General features: G+C 44.4%; 1 protein-coding gene and 1 long non-coding RNA gene across 4 annotated transcripts in view; one reads left to right on the top strand and one right to left on the bottom strand.

The window, feature by feature from the left end:
* The window catches only part of CELF2 (CUGBP Elav-like family member 2), an 872,815-nt gene that overhangs the window by 392,402 nt on the left and 463,031 nt on the right, over positions 1–17,382 (bottom strand). The window lies entirely within an intron of this gene.
* LOC116469800 (uncharacterized) lies at positions 337–17,266 on the top strand. The gene is made up of 6 exons (XR_004248353.2): positions 337–639; positions 5,021–5,131; positions 5,980–6,068; positions 6,486–6,555; positions 8,260–8,401; positions 16,789–17,266. It is a non-coding gene; the product is annotated as an uncharacterized LOC116469800 (long non-coding RNA).

The following is a 17,382-nucleotide window of genomic DNA, read 5'->3' as shown; positions in this document are numbered from 1 at the left end:
AAGGAAACACCCTGTGGAGACTCTGGGACTTGCCAGGGAAAGCCACTCTCTGGGAATCTATTCTGCGCTAACTTCCTCTCCTGAGTCCAATGGCTGGAAGCCTTCATTCCTGACTTCCTTCCCCGCTCACTGCCTTTCTTCTGTTTTCGTAATTTCCTCCTCCACCTCAAGAGGCTCCAGCCCTGAAGCCATGCACAACTGTAGCTCCTATCTTTGGGGTTTGGTCCAATACCCCATTTTTCAAAGGCATGGGAGTCCGGCTTTTTTCAGAGTTGGTCTGGATCACAGAGCTGTGATGAGAAAAGTGCATCATGGGTGTGGAACTCCAGTGGGGAAGGATAATGAGTTTGTTGTGATGTGGTTCTTGTCTTAGATCATACAACCAACATGGTAATGCTGGCAAAGTAATTCCTGGTTGCCATTTTCTGACATTTGAAAAGATCTGAAGATACACCCCTTGGATGCCTGCAGAGAAGCTCTGGGGCTTCAGTCAATGACTCAGGGTAGCCACTGAACATGATGCTCGCAGTGGGTGCCACCTGGACTCCACTATCTCTCTGGGATCATAGAGTCCAAGGTGTTCTGTGGCCTCTTGGCCAATCCCAGCAGCTCAGTATGCAGAAGACCGAGGAGCCATTGGTCAGTGTAGGAGGCGCCTGGCGTTTTGAAGATGGGATCCAGTGTTCTCTTCACACCGAATGCATCTTCCCCTCTTGTGCCAGCTTGATGCTGACTTCATTAAGTTTGGGCTGCTGGGCCCATGGGAGGAGAAAGGCTGGGGGTGGGTTGGGTAGGTGGATGGAACACAAGGCATCTCTTTATTTCTTCTTCTGTCTTTCTAAGTGAGTAGAGTTTGATTTAAATGGAAAAGCATGAATCTTTTTCTTTCCTCTTTACTCAAGGGCTGGCTCTAAGGGGGAGACACTAGGAGAAGTGGAAAGACTGAACACCGGGTGAATTGGGAGGGCTGTGGTTTTCAACCTTTAAAACTAGTGTCCTTGGAGGAGTAAAATGGCTTGGAGCCATCCTCAGCCACTCACTCAATCACCCTTCCCCTTTGCTGGTGTCTGTTCACTGAACAGAAACTTTTTACAATGAAGGGCTTGAATATTTGATACCATAAAAATCTTTTTTTGTATTGGAGAAGGGCCAGGTGCAGTGACTTATGACTGTAATCTCAGTGCTTCAGGAGGCCAAAGCAGGTGGATCACTTGAGCCCAGGAGTTCAAGACCAGCCTGAGCAATGTGGCGAGAACCCTGTCTCTACAAAAATATAGCCAGGTAGGGTGGTGCGTGCCTGTGGTCCCAGCTACTCAGAAGCCAAGGTGGGAGGATGGCTTGAGCCCAAAAGGTCGAGGCTGCTGAGAACTATGATCGTACCTCCAGCCTGGGCAACAGAGTGAGACCCCATCTCTAAAAAGAAAAAAGAAAAGGAGGATGGTGCTGAAGTTGAGTTCCCAGTGGTTTGAAGAATTTGTTCTGATGACTTTGGTAAATGGTTTTTGTAGACACCAAGTGTCTAGCTAAATAACAAATCATGAAATAGAGGGGTCTGAAATTGGGACAGGAGCTATTTTCACGAGTTACCACAATCCTATCATGAGAGAATAACCACTACAACATACACACACCACAATGCTCAAATCTGACTGTTCTCAACTTTGACTGCCAAGGTATTTTCCGTGGAAATTCTCCTTTGGCTCAGCACAGGCCTAGATTTCCGGGTGCCATGCATGGCACACTTTTTGCAAAGAGACATTTTGCAGTAGAGGCGTATTTAATACATGCTGATAGCTGCTGCTATTCTGTCTTACACACTTTAACTGAACTTTCATATTTTGTACTTGTGCCCCGAGGCAATTTAATCAGGAGAGTTGCAATGTGATGTGCAAAAATGATAAATAAGTAAATGATATCTAATTTCCAAAAGAGGGCAGCGGCAATGGGGAATCGTGGTCCCCAGAGTCCCTCTTCATGTCACCCTCAAGAAATCCTTGCAATTCTGCCATTCTTCTATATGTCCCTGAGTGAGGCAGTCCCATGATAAGGTGCTGTTAAAGAAATCATACGTATCCCCTCACACACACAGAATAAAATGAACATTAAGAATGGTATCACTTCCTCCTGCAGTTATCACTATTTATAAGACCATCACACATTTCCTTTGTCTTTATCCAGGTCCCCATGTGAAATCCTGACTCTTTGGAGCCTTTTGCCCCATTTGTTCAGACCCAGACCTCGCTGGGACCACAGAGAGAAGCACATAAGAATGGCCATTCTCTCACCTGCACCTCCCATCCTCAGACACACACACTGCACTGGGTTCTTCTTAGTAATGACCTCTGGGGTTCTAGCAACTGCAAGATTCAGAAACCACGGTTCAGGCCCTGGCCGTTTCCCAGTGCAAACTTCCTGCCTCTCTTCAAGAAGACAAGGTCAAGGTAGGGAAACCCAGGGAAGCTGCAAACCCTCAACTCGCCTCCTGCAGCCAGGGGATAAACTCAGGAAGCAGGGGAGGGAGGTGTGATGATATATGGTCCCAGGCATTGCCAAGGTAATCAGAGAAGACTGTCAAGCAACCAAGGGTTAGAAAGAGGATGCTGTGTCCTTTTAGCATTGAAAAAGGCAAAGTTCCATCAACCTGAAAACAATGTGAATGTCTCAGGTAGACAAAATAAGGGTCTTCAGCCAAAACTGATCCAAGTCATGTAAAGTGAGTTTGAATTTGTAGGTGAGTTTTTTTTTGGTGTGTGTGTGTGTTTTGTTTTGTTTTGAGACACAGTCTCACTCTGTCACCCAGGTTGCAGTGCAGTGGTGTGATCTTGGCTCAATGCAACCTCCGCCTCCCAGCTTCAAGTGGTTCTCATGCCTCAGCCTCCCGAGTAGCTGGGACTACAGGTGCCTGCCACCAAGCCTGGCTAATTTTTTTTTTTTTTTTTGGCATTTTTAGTAGAGATGGGGTTTTGTTGTGTTGGCCAGGCTGGTCTTGAACTCCTGGCCTCAAGCGATCCATCTGCCTCGGCCTCCCAAAGTGCTGAGATTACAGGCATGAGCCACCATGCCTGGCCTCTGGGTGAGGTTTTTAAAAGACAAAACAAAACTTAATGTATTCCTGCTTGAGAAGCTTCTGCCACCCTCCTCTGCAGCATGATGGCCTCCAGCATGGCACTGGGTGTACCATCTCTCTTATCCACAGTGGTGATGCCAGGCCTGAGGAGATTGCCTAGAGGCATAGCCCCACTGGAAGCTGTGCCATCCACATGACATGAGTGGGGTTTGGGGACTGATACGTTGCTCCAGAAAGTGCAGTGGCTTTGGGAGTGGCACAGGGTTGAAAGGAGAGAGAATATGGGCAGGGGATGCAATGGAGAAAGCTGAGAGGAGGTGGCCTTGGAGACGGAGGGAACACATGTATAGAGGATCCCCTCAAACTCCAGGAAGTGAGACTTCACATGCAAATATTTTCACCCTGAATTTCCCTTCTCTCTCTCAGAGATGGTCCCCTCACCTCCTCCAATTCTCTCTGCGTAAATACTGTTGTCACCTGCTGTTTGTGTGTGCATGTTCATTTGGGGGAACCTAGGTCCAGGCAGTGTCTGGAACACGTGAAGGAGTTGCTCCTGCTTCTCCACAGTCAGGAGCAGGAAACTTACCTTTCAGATGGGTACAGAGACAGGTAAGCATTTTTGCAGGAAGCCAGAGACAGCCAATGCCAGCAGCAGAAGAATTCAGACAGGGGTTTGATCACAATAAGAAGGACCATGGAGAGTTTGAAAGAGCCCAAGATTTAGAACGTAAAAACATGACAGCCACCGTGCAAGAGGGTCTGCCCGTCTCAGGGATGTGGATAGGTAGAGAATGAAGAGGAAGAGCTCAGAGGTTCCGACTATCATGCAGAAAGGAAACTATGGTGCTTCATGCAGAGAAACAGCCCTCCCAGCCTAGCGGGGCTTCATGTAACCTTGGCTTCCTGAACATTCTTGAAGCCTTCTGAAATGTTCAGAAAACAACCAATTTAGCCAAAGTTTAAATTGAAGCCCACAAATTTACATAAAGCTTGATCAAACAGCAGAACATCAAGTCTTAGGCCCAACACAGAAGGTGTCATCACAAGACAGGGTGTGGCTTTGACAGCAGCCCCCAAATTTGGAAACCATCCAAACCTTTCCCTCCAGAGCAGGGCACTCTGGGCCTAGCTCACAGGACATGCTCCTGAGGCTAGCTATTTTTCTGCTATTACTTTAGCTAAGAGAGACATGTAAGGGCTGGATGTAAACTCCCAGAGGGCACCTCCTGGTCTAGAGAAGATGCAGCATGAGCTCAGGTGGGAAGCAAGGTCTGTATTGAGATACTGAATACAGGACCAAGAATACAGAACTGGAGGACTATGGGTGAAGAAGGTGCAGACCAGGCTGTATTATGGAAGTGGTTTCCATCCCTCTCTCCATCCATGTGAACTTGCCCACTTTCCAGCTGCATGATCTGATGAGCCCAGGTTTCTGGCAAAATACAGAGGCCCAGCGCTTCTGGAATGTTTAAATTTCTGAATTAAGAGAAGTGGGTACCCACACAATGTGTCCAAACCTACATCCAGCTTTCTCGTTCCCTTGCATGATCTGTACATATCTAACACCCCAAGGGCAATTCTTTGTGAGTTTCCTACCATGCTTGGACGTTCTTGCCTCAAGCTCCTACGGGATCCCATCTCTCCCCTGCTGGCTTGCTCCAACACACTCTTCACGAAGACTTTCCTGTGGCCCCAGACTGGAAGCATTTTCTCTCTCCTCAAATGCCATATTTTTCTTTTGTGGTGAAGATGTGTGTATGTGTCTTCTTACACTACTCATGACTTTGAAAGCAGAAAGTTGAAGGAATTCAGGTGTCTAGTGGGGATTACACAGTAGGCACTCACTCCCTCATACATTTCTTGATTCTATAAACTTGAAAGCCAGGCATTGTTCTAGGCACTGAGGACACTGAGGTAATAGGACACCGCTTTCCTCTTTCGTATGCTTGTTAGGAATTCAACACAACATGAAATAATCGACAAATTCGGGGAATGTTAATCTGACCATCCCCAGTTACAAATGATGTTTCTTGCTACCTTCCATTCCTGCCCTCATAAATCAAGGTAATTACTTGGCAATCTGGCTATGCCTTGTAAGGCAAAAGAGCTGTTCATTTCTGATGTCAAATGGTGAACAGGGAGGGGAGGAAAATGGTAAATAACCCTGCCTCCCATCTGTGCCCAATCAGCTCTAAATCGCCAGGAAAAAATGTGCTCAGGATCACCAGAGAAATGTCCTTCCAACTGTGCATGGAAAGGTGTGATTTTGTGTAGCAGGTAAGGGACTGGCTAGAGTAAGTGTGTGCTGAGCTTTTGTGTTTGAAAGCGAGCCTGTGCACTTCTAATGGATTGGAAGGTTTCCTTGCCTTCTCCGATCTTACACACAGCAAGGACAGCAAAGCCTTCCAGACCTGCCTGTGACATGCGCTGCACATTCTAAAGATGCCTGTGCAATGGAGAACACTGTCTGCTCCAGCACAGCTGCCATTCTTCCATCTTAACGACCTTAATGCAACAACTCCTCACAGGGAGAGATTTTAAAATGTGTTCTTGGCAGAAGAGAGACTCAAAGATGGGACAAATGGGTCATTTAAATGCCTGTTAAAATGGAAACAGACATAGTATAGTCAGAGGATTGTGGCAGCTAAGAACATAGTCTCTGGAGCAAATCTGCATAGGTGGCAACCCCAAGCACATGAGGTCCTAGTTGTATGAACTTAGGTAAGTACAGAGGGTTCGTACTTCTCTATACTTCATCTCTAAATGGAGTCAGTAAAAGAACTTACCTTAGAAGTATTATTGTATTAAATGAATTAACATTTGTAAGGGGCTTAGAATAGTGCCTGGCAGTCAACATGTGAGTCTTTATTAAATTAAAAAAAAAAACAAAACTAAAACTTTATCTTCTTTAGGAAAAGAAAAAGAGAACATATATCCCCCTACCTTTTGATTTCCAACAGTCTACTGAGAGGCCAACATCATTTGCAGGGAAAGAAAAGGGGTAAGTTTTATCATATACAGTACACTTTTATGCTTACTAATCTCTTAAACTGAAGGAAAACATCCAAAGAGGGAAAAAGGAGTCTTCCCCAAAGGCTACTTAAATAAAAACTGAATAAATGAAAGCTCTGTAGGTAATTTAACCCTCTGGATAGAGTGAAACAATTTCTATACCCTTAATGAGTATCACGTGCATTCCAGTGGGGAGAGAAATTCCCCAAATTGGTCCTCTTTATGCCTTGTTTCCTTCTTGATGTGCAATTTCATCTTTCTGGAGCTCATATAAATCTCTCCCGGCCTATATTATCTTCCCATTATGAGCCAGAGGCCATAATGACAGCCACCTGTTTTAATGACAGAGCCAGGATGGCATCATTTTCAGCAGAGTGTTGTTAATCTGGGTAACCTTTCACTTCAGGAATGCCATCCCCACCCTCTCGCAGCTACACGCCAGTTCCAGAGCACCTGTTCCCCTCTACTTTGAAAAGGTAAATTCCTCCCCAAGGGGGCTCCCCTGCCTACAGCCCAATCCCCTGCTACACAATTTGTACAAATCTTGCACTTTTGGTAGCTATGGTTTTCTCAATCAAACCAGTAGGGGGGAAACCGTGGGAGGTGGAAACATATTGTTTGAGGGTACCCATTAACATCCCATAATAACCCAGCCAGAAATTTGTCAACATCATTAACAGCCCCTTTCCTGGGGCTTCTATCCTGGAGCAGCTGCTGAGGGGCCCTGGCTGTTGACTCCCCCAGGACATTAGGTGTGTGGGATCAACAGCACCGCAGGGTTCATGCCAGTGACTGCCAGCAACACCATTTACTACTCAGATACACCCAGAGAGGGGCTCCCAGAGCTCTGGCTGCCTCCACTGAGCCCCAGTGACATTCCCAGCCTCCCTGTACTGCCTAGATGGCTAAACATGGATTTCACCTTCAAAGCTGTGCTGGCAAGCCCACCTAAGTCAGGCCCAGGTAGTTCTTGGCTTGTCCCTGGTCCTGGGCACACAGTGTGGTTTAAACTGGAAATCACACAGGTCTCGGTGCAGAGCTGGCTCTTCCTCTTACAGGGTGGAAGACCACAGGTGGGGCTTGTCACTTCCCTAACAAAATGCAGTGGTGCCTATAGGTGGCATGTGCTGGGGTCTGGCCAAGAGCAGGTACTCAGGGCAAGTTACCTGCTTTCCTCCCTCCCATGATACCCAAAACCTGCTCATCAGCCAAGGCCCAAGGCTACTGCATGAAGCCGAAGGAGGGAAATGCTGTCAGCTGCCCCCTCCACCAAACAACCTTGTTCCCCCTGCTTCTATGCTGGGTCCCCTGGCAGCGTCCCCACTCCTGGGTTAGCACCTACGGCTCCCATCCGTTCTTAGGCTGAATGTCTAAGACTCCCTGATGTTCCAGTCCCACACATTGCTCTGAATCCACACACTGCTTTCCTGCTTCCATCCTTGTTCAGATGGAAGCCTAGGCTCTCCTCTCAGGCTGATCCCGTCTGTGCCCTGGATCCCATGCCCTCTTGCCTTCTCAGGGACTCTGCCCCCTTCCCCCCTCTCCTGATGCCTTCTATGAACTTAGATGAGTAAGTTTCTCCTCTCTTTAAGAAACATCTGGCTGGATGCAGGGACTCATGCCTATAATTCCAGCACTTTGGGAGGCTGAGGCAGGCAGCTCACCTGAGTTCAGTTGTTCGAGACCAGCCTGGCCAATGTGGCGAAACCCCATTTCTACTAAAAATACAAAAAAATAGCTGGGCATGGTGGTGCACACCTTTAATCCCAGCTACTCGTGAGGCTGAGGCATGAGAATCGCTTGAACCTGGGAGGTGGAAGTTGCAGTGAGCTGAGATCACGCCACTGCACTCCAGTCTGGGCAACAGAGTGAGAGTGTATCTCAAAAAGAAAAAAAAAAAGAAAAAAAATCCTCCTTCCAAGTTTATTCTGACCCGCTGACTACCATTCTTGTGAGGGGACCTCTCTTGTCCCCTTTAAAGCTGAGCTTCTTAAATGAAATGAAGTTCCTATATTTGCTCAGTTCCAACTCACTTCAAATCCACTCCACCCTGGCTTCCTTCTTAACTCAGAGGCTAAGGCTGCTTCTGTGTGCACTGCTTTCACCTGATCCTTAGTGCCTGTGATGACTGTGGACTAGTTCAGATCCTCTGTTCTTCTCATGCAAAATACTTTCTCCAGGTCAAATTGTTTTGCCAGTAACTCCCAAATCACCTACAGCCAAGGTGAGAAGTGTTTCAAGACGGAGGTGCTCAATGGTATCAAATATTGCCAACATACCAAGTAATAGATGCACTGAAGTGGTTACTGGATCTAGCTATATGTAAGTCACTGACAACTTCTGTAAAGTTTTGTGGTGGGGTAGGGACACTGCAGATCAGTTATGCAAACTCAGTGAGTTAAAGTGACTTCCAAGGCTCAAAGTCACACACCTAGATAGACCCAATACTAGAAAAGAGACTCTTGACTTCTACTATGTTATTTCATAATTAAGTATGGACTCAGCTTGCCTTCCCTTGTGAGGGTAGAGAACTACTTTTTAAGGCATGGCTGGTCCACCCTCACATGGGCAAGTTTCAGAGTCATATTAAAGAGCAATGTTGGGGCTGAGTGTGGTGGCTCACGCCTGTAATCTCAGCACTTAGGGAGGCTGAGGCAAGCAGATCACCTGAGGTCAGGAGTTTGAGACCAGCCTGGCCAACATGCCAAAACGCCATCTCTACAAATAAAAAAAAAAAAAAAAAAATAGCTGGGAGTAGTGGTGCGTGCCTATAATCCCAGCTACTAAGGAGGCTGAGGTGGGAGAATTGCTGGAACCTGAGAAGCAGAGGTTGCAGTAAGCCAAGATTGTGCCACTGCACTCCAGCCTGGGTGACAGAGTGAGACTATGTCAAACAAACAAACAAACAAACACAAACAGAAAAGAGCAATGTTTGGTAGCTGATATAGCTAGTTCTTCAAGAACAGTGTTTTGCCTCAGGCTCCAGAGTCCTTCTAGAGCATCTCAATCTTTCCTAGCACATGCCTAGATCATAAGACTTTGATTCCCTATCCTAATCTGCCCATCCTTGTAAGAAATATGAACGAGTTTCTGCTCCTACCATTGTCTGTAGCTCTCGGGTCCACATGGCTTTTTCCTTCCAGAGGTCAACTAACACTCTTCCTTTGGCCCCATGTGGGAGTTCTGCCCCTCACGGGTAGCAACTTGATAGCGATACTCTTACCAAACGCTAGAGGTTCAGTCTAGGTTTCCTTGCTAGCTGCACAGAAAGCCAATCACTGAGACAAGTGTTGCCAGGAAGAAGACCTTATTCAGCTGACATCAGTTGGAGAGATGGGAGACAAACCCCAAATCTGTCCTCTCCCCAACAATAAAGTTAATGGTTTATATAGACAGGAAGGACAACAGGAGGGGCAAGGAAGAGGAGTTGGTTAACAGGCGGCAGGTGCATTTCATTTTACAAATATAAGTTTCTGAAGCTTCAGTTCTATGGGCATCCTGGCTTGTTGGAAAATAGCTCAATACTTGTGGGTCCTGCCCTGAGCTTCCCCTTGGCTTGAACTCTGGTTCCTTTTTGGCCACAATGGGACTGTTGCCAATTATCCAAGAAATAGTTAATCTGATCATCATATTTTCTTGAACCTATGATTTAGTCTTCATTCTCAAGGTATTAATCCACATCACCACAAATAATTAAGAATTTGTCCTAGAACTTAGCATTTATTGCATCAAAAATAACTCTCCATCATATAGCAATTTTAGAATCAAGTCTACGTAGAAAGCATCTAAAATGGCCCCCAGTGATCCCTACCTCTTGGTATTCATGTCTTTGTATAATCCCCCCTTTGAGTATGGGCCGAACCTCATGACTTATTTATAATGAAGAGAGTGCAGTAACAGGGATGGCATGTCACTAGATTAAGTTACAAAATGACTATGACTTCCATCTTGTGGCCAGATTTTATTCTCTCTCTTGTTTGCTACAATGGAAGCTAGCTTCCCTATGGAAAGACCCACATGGCAAGGAAATGAGGGTGGTCCCAGGCAACAGAAAGGCAGGGACTAAGGCCCTCAGTCCAATAGACCATAAGAAACGGAATCCTTCCAACAACTACACAAGTGAGCTTACAAGCAGATCCATCCACAGTCAAGTTTTCATATCAGATCACAGCCCCCTTGACTGCAGCTTTGTGAGAGACGGTAAGGCATGAGTGCCCACCAAAGCTGTGCCCAATTTCCTGACCCCAAGAAACCGAGATAACAAATGTTTGTTGTTTTAAGCAGCTAACTTTTGGAATCATTTTTATACATAAGCAGATAACCAATATTGCATGTAAGCTAACCCTTTTGCATAATCCAAGAGTAGAAAAGAATCACATCCAAGACAATTTTTTTTTCCTGAGGCCCAAATCAAAATGAAGACAGAAAATTATATTGTCAAAATTCACAAATTCATGCATGATACATGATAAGGAACATGATGTTATGAAGATTATTGACTTTTGGTTTTTTTTTTGAGACAGAGTCTCATTGTCACCCACGCTGGAGTAAAGTGGTGTGATCTTGGCTCACCACAACCTCTACTTCCTGAGTTCAATCAATCCTTCTGCCCCAGCCTCCCCAGTGGTTGGGATTACAGGCACCTGCCACCACACCTGGCTAATTTTTGTATTTTTAGTAGAAAAGGAATTTCATTATGTTGGCCAGGCTGGTCTCAAACTCCTGACCTCAAGTAATCCACCCGCCTTGGCCTCCCAGAGTGCTGGGATTGTAGGCGTGAGGCACTGCGCCTGGTCGACTTTTGATTTCTAAGGTTAACTATTAATAGGAAAGTAACACGCATATCCTTCTATTCCTACCATCCCAACTGACTAAATGGAAGAGACGAGTCGTTGTTGCTTGCTGGGTGTCACTTGGCTGTTGTTTTCTCTAGCTGATTTGGGCAGATGCAAAGTGGCTCTAGGATCCAAGTGCAGCGTTAGCATTAGTGAATTCCCAAAATATCTTGTTTTCCTGGGGTAAATTTACTTTATAACTACTACCACTGCCAACCAGAAATTAAATCAATAAATCAGTATGAGGAAATTGTCAAGAGGAGCTGGGAGTCCTGCTAGAAGAAACCAAGGGTTTATGGACTGAATTCCCACACTCCTCTGTAGCTGGCCTGCCACCCAGTTCCAGGGTCATGGGAGGCCTAGAGAGGGGGATGGCATCAGGACCCTTGGGGCAGGAAAACACTCCAGCACTCTCGGTCCAAGTTGGCTATGGTGTCTCCGTAGCACATTTCTTCACTCCTCCAGAAAAAAAGAGAAAGTAATCATTGCCAAGCTCCTTCTGCTCTTGTTTCTTGCAGGGAATATGTATTTCTAACTTATTAACCCTTTGCAGATACTTTCCATTTCTGCATGCTCAATTCTGCTTTTCTGTGAGCCCCCTTTTCCTCTGGTGTTGTTTCTGTAGAACAACATCACTCAGGACCCCGTGAAGAAGATAAAAGATCACCCTGACTATAAGTTACGAAGTTAACACAGTTGGCATACTTAGATGTTTGGTAGAGAAATGGCCTTTTGAGGTTTTACATTAGCACTGCAGGGTAATTCACTGAATCATGTAGAAATCATGATTGCTACAAAAGTTACAGATGATCAAAACCAGCAAATAAGCCAAAAATATATGTATTTTTGGAAGGAACAGCTCTCTGCAACCCTTCTTCTCCCTACCCTTCATGCCACACATACATACACTACACATATGAACACATTGAGATTTATGCTTGGCCAGACACACTCTCAGGTTACAACTACTATGTACATAATGAGAACTACCAGAATAATAAATGAAAGCAATCCCATGCTATTCCTAGATGTTTCTATGTTTAGTGCCATGCATTTAAAATATCCATATGAGTTACTGAATTTTGTATACTTCACTCAAATATGTTAGTAGAATATAAACAAAGCCATTTGTGTGACACGGAACCTCTTGATACTTGAAAATGTCCAAGTGACTAAAGCAATTTTTTCATTTTTGTCTGGATGCTGGACATCGTCCTTACCTCAAACCTGCACTCCTCAGTCCACACTACTCCTTTCCCTACATGACAAAGGAGCAAGTTAGCTGCCTTTGTGGGACTTAGCAGGGATTATCCACAGTTCTTCAATGATTCATTGAGAACTGGGAACTGCCCAGAACACTGGGAACTGATTTATCTTGAATAATCAAAGATAAACATATGCTAATCTTGTAAAAAACAAACAAAACAAAAAACCAGGTATAACTACTGATGTGAAAAGTGTAATTCCTCCAAGTGCCACCCTTTAGAATTAAGGCAGCAATTCCCCCAAGTGCCACCCTTTACAGTTAAGGTAGCTGACATATAGAGTATGTGTTCTCTCGTGCCAACCCTTTTGTTTCTTTTCCCACCTCCACACACATAATAAATTTGGCAAGCATAAAATTTAGATATTAGGTTGGGGACCTAAATCAGAAGTAAAATTATATTTTCAAAAACTATCTCTAATCGTTGATCTGTCTATGGACGCTGCCTGACATGTTGCCAATGCTAGCTTTTCTGATTCTATTTGAATCATTCATTTTTCTCCTTCCCTCCCTTCATTGAATAAACACTTATTAAGAATTTGCTAATTATCAGCTGAGTAGGGCGGCTCACACCTGTAATCCCAGCACTTTGGGAAGCCAAGGTGGGTGGAACACCTGAGGTCAGGAGTTTGAGATCAGCCTGGCCAATATGGTGAAACCCTGTCTCTACTAAAAATACAAAAATTATCACGGTGTGATGGCTGGTGCCTATAATCCCAGCTACTTGGGAGGCTGAGGCAGGAGAATAGCTTGAACCCGGGAGGCAGAGGTTGCAGTGAGCCAGATCACACCACTGCATTCCAGCCTGGGTGACAGGCGAGACTCCGACTCCGTCTCAAAAACAACAACAACAACAACAACGACAAAACCAAAGAACTTGCTAATTATCAAGCACAACAGACCAGGTGATGGGGTTACAACAGTAGCCACACTGATAAGGTGGAGACTGTCAGGGCCCTGCCTATATGACCTCAGCCTGCCCTGAAGGTGGTCTGCAGATCCCTCCCCAAGAAGCCTGTGGATCTCAGGCTTTCTGACTTTCAGAGAGGGATTTTCCTGCTGCAGGAGCGCTTGGCCTAGGCATGGAGAAAGACAGATGCACACAAGAGCAAACACCCCTGGGGTGACTTCAACTAGCGAGAGGCAGGGCAGATGGAAAAAGACAGCAGCTTCTTCATCCCTCAGTGGGGCAGTGCTTGACGGGGTCCCCAGCGGGCTCGAGCCTGAGTTGTCCAGGCAGTAATCCACCTACACTCAGGCTTTGCTGACCTCCTCCATTCCTGTCTCACATCCCCCTCCCTCATGTCCTTAGACTCAAATTCTTGTCTCAAGATCTTCTTCGGGGAAATTCAGTGAACCTACAAACTCACTTGGGAGACAAAGAAAAGGACCTCCAAATTGTCATACAACTCCTGTTTTCCCCCAAGTAATTCAAATAGCAGAATGCTAAAATAGTTCAAGTTGAGAATCTTCTAAACTCAAGTTGCCTGACACGTTTGCAATGGTATTTTAACATATCCCTCAGTGTCACAAAAACCCATGAAGTGTTCATTCAGATGAAATTTGAAGGACACGGAAAACCCAGGCATATTCTCTGAAAGAATTATCATCTGATGCCCAAAATACAATGTTCTTGTATTTTTCATTCTCTACATTTAAAGATAATCCTTTGGTACTTGGGTCTTTGGATTGGCTGCTCTGTTCAGCCCTTTGTTAAATCTAAATAACATTTCCTACACTGCAAAATAATATAATACCTTGAATCAAACCAGTTGTTCTTGGGAAACTTTACTTGAATGCTATTTTTCATCAACATCACATGCCCATTAGAAAACAAAGAATAGCTGGCTTTTCACTAAAGTGATTAGTTTTCTATGATTGAATTCTGCATATTCAGTATTACCCATTTCCCGTCTATCTCTCTTGAGTCATTCCAAATTAGATTTCTATATCTAAGATACCTCAGTTTACTTTAGTGGAGGGGATAGACTGAATGGGAATAGAGTCAAAAGTAGAGAAGAATTTTGCTTCTCTAATATTTTTCAGTGCATATAGAGTAAATAAACAAAGACAATTTGAATACCTGTGCAGTCAATAAATGTCAGTTTCCAGGAATCAATATCAAAACTATGGTTAATTCATAGTCCCCCTTTCCCTCCCTCCATATATATATATACATTCATACACTATCATGCTATCTAGACTTACACTGTCTACAGCCACTGATACAGAATGAGAACATCTAGGAACTCAATTACTTGACACAAATAACACTTCACATTGGTAAAATAAACACTAATATAAAAACTTCTGTCACTCCATCAATTATAGCTACTCATCACAAACTCAGAAGTGAAAGTCAAATCTTGATTGATGCTGTATCCTAATATGATACTGTATCCTAAGCTCAATAACAGAATATTGCCTTTCTCAAGTTCTTTTCAATCCACAGGATTCCACAGCTGTTTTACAGTAATTCAGAGTTTGAAGATAAATTACTCCTGCAGTACCAGTTTCCAAAATGCTTTGTAGCACCTTCTCAGAAAACAAATGGGAAGAAGCCAATCAGAAATAAGGTAGAATTGGCCAGGCCAGGCACAGTGGCTCACGCCTGTAATCCAGCACTTTGGGAGGCCAAGGCGGATGGATCACCTGAGGTCAGGAGTTTGAGACCAGCCTGGCCAACATGGGAAATCCTGTCTCTACTAAAAATACAAAAATTAGCTGGGTGTGGTGGCACTTGCCTATAATCCCAGCTACTTGGGAGGCTGAGGCAGAAGAATCACTTGAACCTGGGAGGCGGAGGTTGCAGTGAGACAAGATTGCACCACTGCACTCCAGCCTGGGCAACAGAGCGAGGCTCTGTCACAAAAAAAAAAAAAAAAAAAAGAAGAACAAAAAAGAAGAAAGAAGGTAGAATAAATAAAAGCATTACATTCATTCATTCATTCATTTTTATTGAGATGTAATTAGAGCCTAAGCATCATATTCTTAAACCTCTGGATGAGAGACTTGGCAAGTGTTGGTTACTTCTTTCAAAGGTGGGACTGGTGGCTCTGTAGTCGTTTGCTCCTCAAAGGATGGTCTGAGGACCAGAATCATCAGAAACCCCGTGGGAGCTTGTCAGAAATATAGAATTTCAGGTTTCGCCCCAGTCCAGCTGAATCAGAACATGCATTTAAACACAATCCTCAGGTCACTTCCATGGCCACCCAAATTTGAGGAGCACCATTCTACACTGTGATATGCCAGCATCGACACTTGTTTCAGCACTTTGCTTTTGCTTGCTTCAGCACCAGAACAAGGTTATAGTGGAAAACACTAGAAATGAAGATTTTGTCCCCAGGGATGGGGGATACAAGTTACCAAAGAAGTGATCAGAAAAGGTACAGACAACCAGAAAGTAGTTAAAAGGGTTCCTGACTCTTCTGCCCCAAGAACGGGCCCTGCAATGGTAAATGGACTCCATCCACCCCAAGCAAATGTTAGCTTGTCCAGTGATCCCACATAGTGTGGTCATGAAGACTTGCTTTCCACTGTCTGATCTTCAGCCTATTCATCTGTAAAACAAGGAGACGATGCAAAACAGGTTCCATGGAGCTCTAAGGTTCTAAGATTCTAGATACAAAAACTAACAGGCTGAGTGTATACTGCAGGGAGAACCGTCATGTAACATGAGAATTTTTGCACAATTATGCAGATTACTTTGTGATCTTGGACAATCTTTATGTCAAAATGTGATTATTGCTCCATTCAAAGTAACCATTTCTTTACCTTCTTTCCAACCTCTGAATGACTTATTGTTTCTTTCTTTTCTCTCTCTTTATTATTTTATTTTATTTTGTGAGATGGAGTCTCATTCTGTCACCCAGGCTGGAGTGCAGTGGTACCATCTAGCCAAGATGGTAAGCCTACTGCAACCTCTGCCTCCAGGGTTTAAGCGATTCTCTTGCCTCAGCCTCCTGAGTAGCTGGGACTACAGGTTTGTGCCACCACGCCTGGCTAATTTATTTTTTATTTTTTTATTTTTAGTAGAGACAGGGTTTCACCATGCACCATGTTGGCCAGGCTGATCTTGACCTCCTGACCTCAGGTGATCCACCTGCCTTGGCCTCCCAAAGTGTTGGGATTACAGGTGTGATCCAAGAACTTATTATTTCTTTCTACTTTACAAAAGTCAACTAGAAGGCGCATGTGTATCAGAGAAGGGAGAAAAATCCATGAGAGAGTGGAAGAGAGAAAGGATGAAGAATTATAAGAAATATTTGCAGAACCACTGGATTATGAGAATTCCTAAAAACCAATGTGACACCATCTTGCTTTCCAGGGATTAATTCCTTTTGCAGTAATTCATTTCCCAATTGTAAAGTAGGATTGTTCTTTATTACTGCTAGAAATGGGAACATAGCTTTGTTAACTTCCCAGGCATCCCTGTATGATGTATGAGTGGCCACACACATTAACTAACAAAACGTGAAGTCCTTGTGGCTCAACAACCCTTGGGATGATATGCCATATTAGTTACCAGCTGTATGACCTATTTTCCCTTACCTGTTATGCCTAAGTTTCTCTCAAAGCACTGTCTCAAACTCATCTCTGCTCTTTTATAGGAAATTTTAATTTCCTATGGACACTTAGGCCATACTGAAGCAAGGTGACAAAATGAATAGCTACAATGTCTCACGAATCTTGGGTTTCCATTCACCCTGGTATTCAAGAGAAATTCTTGCATCATGGAAGTTGAAGTTGGATAGGGCTTTCTCAGCTGAACACTGTCATCTGCCAGAGCTTCAGGCAAGAACCCAGAACAGATGAAACCCCAGACATGACAAAATAAGCCAAGGAATACCAGGCCAAGATGTGAAAGGCCAGATGAGAATAAGCAGCGTACACGATTCTGTTGCCAACAGATCTCCCCCAACAGTGTCGTGCACCAAATTTCCACAGTGAATGTCAGGAAAAAACGGCAATTGAGGTGGGTGGTCAAAAGAGAAGCACAGCCTATGATGAAGTCACCCGAGAGAAGTCCTTTTTCCTTTTTCTCCTGAGAAATTACCAGAAGAAATTAAAATCCTTTTGAGTATTGCATTTACCTCTGAAGTAACATTATTTGTTCTTAAGGAATCTCTATCAAATTTGCATCTTGTCTAATTTAGCAGGGAATGTCACCAGGATAAGACAACTGCAAAACCCATTTGGGTGTC

This window comes from Hylobates moloch, unplaced genomic scaffold (genome assembly GCF_009828535.3).
Source record: "Hylobates moloch isolate HMO894 unplaced genomic scaffold, HMol_V3 SCAFFOLD_2, whole genome shotgun sequence".
NCBI lineage: Eukaryota > Metazoa > Chordata > Mammalia > Primates > Hylobatidae > Hylobates > Hylobates moloch.
The sequence above is the reverse complement of the archived record's forward strand: the minus strand, read 5'-3'. Positions and strand labels throughout refer to the sequence as shown.